Source organism: Boleophthalmus pectinirostris, unplaced genomic scaffold, assembly GCF_026225935.1.
Source record: "Boleophthalmus pectinirostris isolate CB_2022bp ecotype Guang Dong unplaced genomic scaffold, ASM2622593v1 HiC_scaffold_21, whole genome shotgun sequence".
Lineage (NCBI taxonomy): Eukaryota > Metazoa > Chordata > Actinopteri > Gobiiformes > Gobiidae > Boleophthalmus > Boleophthalmus pectinirostris.
In genome coordinates, this window is record NW_026571175.1 from 22,538,086 (window position 1) to 22,548,222 (window position 10,137).

The 10,137-nt window shown below is 35.7% G+C and overlaps 1 long non-coding RNA gene across 1 annotated transcript; it reads left to right on the forward strand.

Moving 5' to 3' along the window:
* Positions 1-158: 158 nt before the first annotated feature.
* LOC129410102 (uncharacterized) lies at positions 159-2,760 on the forward strand. The gene is made up of 2 exons (XR_008632730.1): positions 159-274; positions 961-2,760. It is a non-coding gene; the product is annotated as an uncharacterized LOC129410102 (long non-coding RNA).
* Positions 2,761-10,137: the final 7,377 nt, after the last annotated feature.

Below are 10,137 nucleotides of genomic sequence, written 5' to 3' on the forward strand. Positions count from 1 at the left end.
AACACAATACACCCAGCCTTTTTTACACAATAGATCCCAAGAAGCAGGCCTGGGTGCACTTTTATGTGCTCAATGATGGGCACAGCTTTTGACAATGAGCTGTAGGAATGTTGTGACCCCGGGTCGACTGACTTGTTTCTGTAATGGATTCCTGCAGAGTTTTCCAAAGTGGGAAACGGATCAGAAAATCAGCTGTGAACAGACTTTACAGAAGGGAGACGGACCCAAGACCTCCTGGACCAGAGAGCTGACCAATGATGGGGAACTCATTTTGGTAATTATGAATACAGAGTTGATGTGAAGAGGTGGGAAGATTAGAAAACAGGTGTATGCAGATAGATATTAAAGGCCCATATTACTCTTTTTTCTCATCTGTTATAATGCTGTTTTCTCATCTTAAAACATACCTGGCATTGTGTTTTATTTCATTCACTCAAGTTTGACACACAAACCCTGCATCTTTAGGCTGAGCTCTTCTCTCTAACTCTCTAACCACCTTGTGATTTCATGTGGTGATACTGATAGAGCTCTTCTGTGTTTTTAAACTCCATACACTTTCACTGCAATCATTTGGATAATTTCAGCCCTGGAATTGTCCAATCTCTACTGAAGTAAAGCAAAAGGCAGATGCTAACTTGAAAACTATCACTTCATCACATCACAAGGTGGAACAGAGCATTTAGATCATTGGAGATGTAGACAGACTAATAACAAAGGATTATTCAAACATATGAATTTTAATAAAACACAACTCCATTTATGCTCCATTTATGAGGTAATAGTGTTGTAACAAAGAAATAAAGAAAGGACCTTTAAAAACTATGGCATGGTAAACTTTTATAATCAAAACAGACTAAACCAAAGGCAACACAAGTTTATTGCTGCCCACCTCTGTGTCCTGGACCAGTGCATTTCCTGTTACGGTTCAAAAGTTGAGGTTTTGTTTTTGGTTCCTTTCAGACGATGACTGCAGGGGATGTGGTCTGCACCAGAGTTTATGAGCGCGAATGAAGGAAATTACAAAGCGCCGTTCATACAATACTTCACATTTACTCTTTTCCTCTTCAGTCTCCCATCGACCAGCCCTGTGTTCAGGTCAGAAGAGTCTCAGACCAGTCTATGAAGGAAGATCAGGAGTTGATGGGTTTCAGGTGACAGCATAAAGATGGGGGTCAGCTAAAATTAATATAGTTATGGGTCAGTCCACCTCAATTCACCCAATGAGTTAAACCCTACTTTGTCAGATTTTTATGAAACTTGGTATATAGGTAAATCATAGCCAGAAAAGCCAAAATTTCAAATTTTAGTTTGATCGGGTCACTGTTTCCAAGATATCGCATTTCATTTTTTGTGTGGTCGCTGAATTTCAAATTGGGTTTACTCAGCAATTACTGGTCCGATATCAAAAACCAAGGTATCTATGGAAAGGAGAAATCATAAAGAATTCAAATCTGACCTATATTTTGACCTTGAAATTGACAATAAGGGACACACCCGACCTCAATGACACCAATAGAAAAAAGTTAGCCCTATACATCTATTTCAATGTATAAAAAATCTGAAGGGGTTTTCTTTTTATTTTCACACAAATTTACCTAGATGTTGACTTACCCCCATCTTTAGATGTGCCAAATATCCATTTTTGATATTGGACCAGTAGTTGTTAAGTAAATGCAATTTGAAATTCAGTGACCACACAAAAAAAGTGAAAAAATGAAATTGGGGTATCTCGGAAATGGTTACTCCAATCATGCTAAAATTTGAGATTTTTGGCCATGACTTACCCATACACAAATTTTCTTTGCAATTGGACAATGTGAGGGTTCAAATTGTAATTTTTGGGGGGTGAATTTCGGTGGAATGACCCTTGGAATGCAGTGAGTTCTTGGGTCTAGTCTATAATAGCAATGATCAAGTTCAACATTTGTGCATTTTGTATATTTAGACTAAATACAATGTAATAAGTAGGGAAAACTGACTCTTGGAGGGCAGGAGCCAGTTTTCCTTATTGATTACATTCACAAATATCTAAAAAAGTTAATAAAAAACAACAAACCTGATGATTTAATTATCTTCACACCCCCACGGAATGTTGTACTTCTGCAAAGTAATACAATACAAAACTATAAGATAATGTTGAAATCAGAAATCTTTTAATCAGTGGTTTGTGCACATTACATCTGAACATTAACTTTTATATTTTATTTTTGTGCGATGCTTGAACCTCAACCACCATCTTTAAATTGATTAGAATGATTTAAAAATGATTATTGTTACTCTTTATCCATTCGTGTTATTATTACTCACTGTAGTTTTTCAATGACAAAACACTGCTAGATAAGATAGCCGGAATTGCTGTGACCATTTTATTTAGTATAAAAGTACATTTGTATACAGTGGGCATACCTCAGTAATTAGTGATTTATATTTGGTTATTGTTTATTGTAAATTGATGTACTCTGGTGCATTGCCTGTGTTTGGTGTATTGGTGTATTCAAGTCCATTGCCTCTCACTAGTTAATTTCCTGTCAACCAGCGGCATGAACATCGAGAGCCAGATGCCAAAACAATGTATGTACGAAATAGACTGGTCCAAGATACTTCAGTGAAACCTGCTCCAGATCTACTTTGAACTTTGCACTGACTACAGACAATGATACTTTTGTCTTGGTTAATTTGAGTCTTACTTATTACACTGTTGTTAATGTCCTTTACATTCCTTTTATATAGTTGTTAATAAACTGTTTTTTTTTATAATAATGTGGGTCAAGTGTGGTGTGTGTCTAAAGTTTATTTCCCTTTCATTGTGTATATGCAAAATGTATTACGTGATCAGTTAATTCTTTTAGTAAATAGGCCTTAAGCACATACAGTATATACTTATTGGATTTCCATACATTGACTTAAATTTATTTTCTTAAAATTGATTCTAACCTTAGTCACCACTATAAGCTTAACCTAAAACCTGGTTCAATATCTGACGTAGCAATTTCCGCTTAGACATAAAGGTGCACGGTGTAACTTTTGTGCTTATCTCCATGGAGATTTTAGTGCTTTGCTTGGAATGGTCCACAGACTTTAAACATAGCCATCTTGCAGTTTCTCAGTTATAGGTGATTATATTACTAATTTTAGTACCTTAAAAATGTACATTTTTACTGTCATCTCTCCACACATGGCCTAGTGGTGGTGCCATCAACTTTCCTCCATGGAGACAGAAAGGTTTAATGCCATATTACAAAACATTCCAAGCATAGTGCTAAAATGGAGACAAGCAGTAAGGTAAATGTGATTTTTCTGGTGGAGAGTCCGCTACCTGCTTGTCTCTGGAATGTCCCACTGTATGGCATTAAACATACCAATTTCCATGAAGACTAACAGATGACCCTATCAGGCCAAGTTACAGATCAGATTTGTGGAGATGATTTTACCCTGCTCAGAGTAAGAATGCATGTTTTACAAGATATTTTTGAGTAATAAAAACACCTAGATCAATAAAATAATATGCAAATCGCTAACATCTCCATGGAGATGATATTTCTTTGCCTGGAATGTTCTGTAGTGTGAAATTAAACTTAAATCTTACACAATTACAGATTTTATTGCTCATAAGTTCAATGAAAAACATGTATTCATACTTAAAGCAGGGTAACATCATCTCCACAAATCTGATCTGTAACTTGGCCTGGTGGCGTTACTTGCCTGTTACCATGGAAATAGATATGGTTAATGTCATACTGTGGAACATGCCAGGCAAAGCAATAACGTCTTCATGGAGTCAGAAAAGTTACCCAGTGCACCTTTAAGTATCAACTTCTTGCATATAGTAATGACTTGAGTTTATATTCTGTCCTGTTGTTCAGCCCATTCCCCTGTTGCCGTGATTATGTATCACTTTACATCTCCATATTCTCCGGGTTATTCCACACCCTTCGCTCCATTGTGTCCACGCTGAGCTCGCCTGCGTCACAGCCCACCACAATATGAGCTCAATTAGTCTAATTTCAAACTTCGGAGAGACATTTTTGGCAAATGTTGAGGGGGAAATTGGGAGTGGAGAGTTGGAATTCATCGTGATTGAAGGGTCTTTTCCAGATGGACTGACTGAGTGAAATAAAACGTCTCACGCCCTTGTAGTGTTGGCTGGAGCTATCACTGTAATTTGGCTTAAAATGAAAACATGGAAGATCAAAAGTAAAGCAATTTTCACCATCAACCCCACTACAACTCAAAGTAGCCTAATCATTTATCTACTTAAGAATTTTATAATAAGCACTAACCAAATCGTACAGTCCAAGTACTGTACTTATTATACACACAAAGGATACTTTTTCTGAGAGCAGGTATCTGTACTTTCTACTCCATTACATGTTTGAAGAGGACTGAAATGTTAAACTATTTTGATTAGTGGCTGAGACCTGTTGAAAAGGCTGATGGCTTTATTTTTAACACATCTGTAGGTAGAGCAAATAAAAATATACAAAAAAGAAAAACAGCTTAGTCTATTCAACAAAACACAACAGAAATATTTATCAAACTCCCTACATTTGAAGCTTTAATAGGTCTCAAAATCTGTGCAAAATACTTTTACTTTTTATTCTTTAAGTACATTTTTATACATGTACTTTAACACTTTTACATATTTTTTTGCTTCAGTATCTGTACTTTTACTTAAGTAATAAAACTGAGTATTTCTTCTGCCACTGCTTCTGGTACATCTGTACAGTAGCCTTGGAATCATGCACTTTTATGTATTTTATATTCTGTAAATTTGATGGCATGATAGGGTGATAATCTGTAGTTAAGTGAAAGTACAGACATTTATGAAGTAATAGTATTAGCAGATTGTAGGAGCAGACAGTAGTTTAAGAAATTCACTGGTTTCAGAATGACAAAAGTTAAGGTACTTTACTGTCCTCATAAATTGGTCCACTGTGTTTATATTTTAAATTTTATTTTACATTTATGTAACCAGGAGGTTCCATTGAGATTCATAACCTCTTTTTCACAAGAGACCTGGCCAAGGGAGCAGCTGCACAATCAATACAAAACAGTCAAATCACAAAGCATCATATAAAACCATTTACAAATGATTCCAAGACCATGGTTTGCAGCAGAGGGGTTGAGTTGCCATAGCGATTAACAACTCAAAGCACATTTTTTAAACTGCTGTAGCACTGATGAACAGGAGACCCATAATTATTTGTAGTAGCAGCAGATGTTGTCCTGTCTCTTGCCAATTTAAAATAGTGTGGTCAAAAAGGGCATCTGGCATTTAAAAAAGTCCAAATTCAAAAACATACACAAAAGGATTCAGTGGAGTCCTAGAGAGATAGCTTTTAGTACTTTCAGTAAATGGAACTTTCAAGCTCTTTCATTCAAGTGATAATTTAGGTGACCACTTTAAATCCACTCCAGCTCTGGTACTTTGGAGTGTTCTGAGTAGCTCTCCAGCTCTCGTCCTGTCCCCACTTCAGTGAAAAATGGCCCTTCACCTTCTCCCTTTATAGCCACTTCCTGAAGAGCTCAGTTCAGCTCAGGTTCAAGACGTTTTTTTCCAGAAATTTATTTGCCTCTCAAGCACTCACAGTTTATTCACAACAAGAGCCGTGGGCTTCCTCCAACCTCGAAACAAAACAGTACCATGTGGAATTAATTTTAATTGTTTCAAAGGTCCCAATGTAGGTTTATCTTATTGCTTGCTGTAAATACCACAATAATTTCAATGATTGTCTTGTATTCAAGTGGTTTGTGGTTAAAGTTACATCACTTTGGCAGTTAATTTATTTGTTAAAAGAAAAAAAAAACTTCACTAATTGATTTAGCTTAATTAGGTCCAGACCAACTGAGTGACTGTACTTTCTTTTGCCTGACCAGCGACTTCTGCTACTTTCTTACTTTCTCTTTCTTAGGTCTATCAGTTTAATGAATGTATTTGGTTATTCAAAAAATGCATTCATATTTACAGTAATATGATTTAAATAGGCCTGTGTATTTCACTTTCTGCCCCTCTATCTTTTGTCAGCTGTCTAAATCAGTTACTTAAAACCAAGATTTCTGAATGTAATTATGCTGTTTTTACTATATTCTGCCCAATGCATGTTCAATTTTAACTGTACAGATAGCAGAACTAAGAAATACTGCAGTAAAATTACATGTCATGGCATGAAAAACTGACATAAACTTATTTAAGTACCAGTTTAAAAAATGAAAAGTGAAAAATAAAAGTATTTCATGGAGAGTTTGGCATCTAATAAAGATTCAAATGTAGTGTTTTATAAAGATTTGCGCTGAATTTTGTTCAACAGAAACAAATGAATTGATAGTTCCTAGCTGTTTTCATTTTCAAATTACAACCATAAACCCTAAGCCTTTTCAGAAGGTCTCAAACTCTAATAAAAATACCTTTGCTTTTCAGTCCTGTTCAAAAATGTAGTGGAGTAGAAAGTACAGATACATGCTCTAAAAGTGAGTGAAGTAAAATTAAAAAGTATTCACTGTAAAATGTGCTTAAGTAAAGTACAGATACCTAGAACTTGTACTTAAAGGTGCACTGTGTAACTTTTCTGTTATCAGTCTATTACCTTCTTGTTTCTATGGAGATGTTATTACTCTGCTTGGAATGTTCCACAGTATGATCTACCTTACATTTATTCAGTTACAGCCCGTTTGTTGTAAGTGGGGTTGTCATTCCACAGATCTGACCAGTAACTTGGCCTGATTTGGTCTCCATGATGTTGTACTGTGCAACATTCCAGACAAAGCAATAACATCTCCATAAAGAAAAGCAAGTGGCAGACTGGACCCTCCAGAAAAGTTACACAATGCACCTTTAAGTTCAGAACTTCATGACTTTTACTTCTTCATGTCCCACAAACCACCGCCCATTTCTTCTGCTTCCACACTGTCCATAATCTTCTGGTCTATCCGTCTGAATGAACTCGTTGACTTATTGGCGGCTCATAGGAACTGGCTAAATTGTCCCTCCTTGTTAGCATCCACTTTCCACAGCGCGCTCTGTGCCAACTCATTCCTGGGACGGTGATGTCATTGGGCTTCATGTTGCTCTGTTGGACCAGGAGGAATGCTGCGGTTTTTATAGGGCTTCGAGCCCCAAGTTTTGATTTAAGAGTCTTTTGGACCAATCACATCGCAGGAAATGTTGAATCATGGAATCAGCTGACATGCATAAACATAGAAAGAAATTATTAAAGTGATGTGGGTAAATGAAGATGGAATTAAGGAATTATTTTTATTTTAAAGGTTCAATACGTAACTTTTTAGCTGGGAGTCTGTCACCTGCTTGTCTCTATGGTAGTGGCATTGCTGGTATGCTGTGGTCCAAGGCAAGAAGGGTAATCTGAAATCATTTTAAAAAGCTATTGAACATCGGCCATCTGAGTGTGCTATGCATTTTTTTTTTTTTTTACTTTTATGGTATTGCTCTGCCTGGAATGTTCCACAGTGTGACATTAAACACCTCTACCTTACATTTATTCAATTACAGATGGTTTTACAGCTCAAAAATACATAGATACATTCTGGCTGTGAGCATGGTTGCCTCTCTAGATCTGAATTGTGACTTGGTCTGGTTTGGTCTCCATGAAGATAGAAAGGTTTAATGCCAGACTGTGAAACATTCCAAATGTAGTGATTACATCTCCACGGAGAAAAGCATTTGACAGACCATCCAACAGAAAAGTTACACATTGCAGCTTTGATGGTCACTCTTTACATTGCTTTGAAATATTGTCATGGATAATCCTGAAGCCATAATAAAAGTAGTAGAAACTTTTAGTCATTTTGGTTGTGTTCATTGGACTGAAAAACTTGTGTCCTTACTCTGAGCAGGCTTGCATTTCCAAACTTGACCAGGACATGGCCAGGAAAAGGGCCTTATCCTGCTTTTTACATTTAACCAATTGCTGCTATTTGGTCGTGACATATGTAATGCGCCAAATCCCATAGGAAGAAGGGCAACAACGTCTTTTCCCTTGATAAAATTCACCAAACATTCTATTTGGTCCGGCTTTAAATCCTCGATCTTGGGAATCGTTGCCAACACAGAATGTCTGTCTTCGTCTACAGCCATCGCTTTGTTTACTGTTGTGCTGTAACACAAAAGGGACACAGACAGGTGCTCCAGTTTGACGTCATGGCTTCACAGCTCTTCACTGATTGGCCGGTGCCTGATCTACAACTTCCACGGTTCTTGCAAACCATCTAATGTATTCTGATTCCTGACCTAGTCACTGGAGAGAAATTAAATTGAGCGGAGGCACTAGTTGGCGCCAGTTTGGCTAATAATATTCCACAATATGGCATAAAATTTATTTAATCTTGTTACTGTACCATAAATGCTATGTTGAATGTATATAGGGCAACACGACGACCCAGCTGTGAACTAAAGTCTGTTTTCAATTAATTTTACAACCAAGTTTGGAAAATCCTATATTGTAAAAATCTAGGCTTACATAACACAAATTTAGGTCTGGGTCGGTTGGAAATCCAAGATGGCTTACGGTGAGGTTCAGAATAGCTGACTTTATCTTATTTTATCTCTGTGTTATAATGGCAAAAAATGTATAGTCCGGTCACTAGGATTTGGCAGTGTTTGAAGAGACATAATAAATTCCACTATGAGCTTGGGTGAGAGGTTTGAACCAGCAATCCTTTTTGCTTGTACTTTGTTATCTTCCACCACTGTTCACAAACAACAAGAAGTAAAGTATTGTTCTTAAAGAGCCCATATTTCACTATTTTCTGATCTGTTATAATGTTGTTTCCTTATTAAAAACATACCTGGAGTTGTACTTTGTTTCATTCACACATGTTTAACACACACACCCTGCATATTTAGACTGAGTTTTTTTCTCTAACAGAAAACATCCTGTTCCACCTTGTGATGTCATGTTGTAATACATGCTCCACTGTGTTTACTCCATACACCTTCACTAGAATCATTTGGGTAATTTCATCTCTGGAATTTCCGATCTCTACTGAACTTAAAGTAAAATGTAGCTATTGACTTGAAAACTACCGCTACCTGACAGAGCATTTTGAGTTTTGGAGATGTAGACAGAGTAATAATAAAGTATTACTCAAAACTGTATGAATGAAACAAAGCACGGCTCCTGGTGTATTTCTGATGAGGTATCAACATTTTAATGTGGCTTAAAGAGTCAATTTGTGTAATATAGGACATTTAAGTAAAATTTTTAGATATCTGAATTTTAAAGGGTACTTTTTACTTTTACTTCACTACATTTACATGTATCCGTACATTCTGCTCAACTACATGGACTGAAAAGTAAAACTACCTCTCATATGATCTTAGGGGTTATTTTTTATGATATTTGTGTTAATATCTTGAGTAAAGCTTGAGTTCAGATTTTGGATTTCACAAAACAAAAATAAATACACAAAATTCATGAGAAAATTAAAAAATTAGATTGACACTTTTGACTAAAATCTGCATATATATATATATATATATATATATATATTTTTTTTTTTTTTTGATATCCTTACATTTAACATGTACTTTAATACTTTTACTTTTTTCATTTGTTTCATTTGATACTTTTACTTTTACTTGAGTAACTTTTTGCCTCTGTATCTGTACTTTTACTTAAGTAACAAAACTGACTACTTCATCCACCGCCATCACAATAGGACACCATTTGCATATTCTGTCTCTTGTTTGGTAAAATAATACTATAATAATCATAATAATAATTCTAAAAAGTAAGTGCCTCAGAAATTACTCAAGCAAGAGTAAAAAATATAAGTGAAACTAGTACTCAAGTAAGAGTAATTGTTTGGGTGTAATATCTGAAGTGAATGTAATTAAAACATAAAATAATGCAAAGAATCTGGTATTTACAAAGGATGGAACAATAAAATAATAACTGAACAAGCAAAAAATACACATGTTAAAATAATTTAATATTGTTTATAGTTACATTGCTGTGCGTATGACTATTTATGTATTGTCAACATGAAACTTGTCACTTTGTAGACTTTCTCACATGTGGGAAAAGTATAATCTAAACTCATTCAAGATAAGTGAAACACATGGGAGAAAAGTATGGTGTCTGAAATACAGTTTTATTATAAAGTCCTTAATGAGTATTA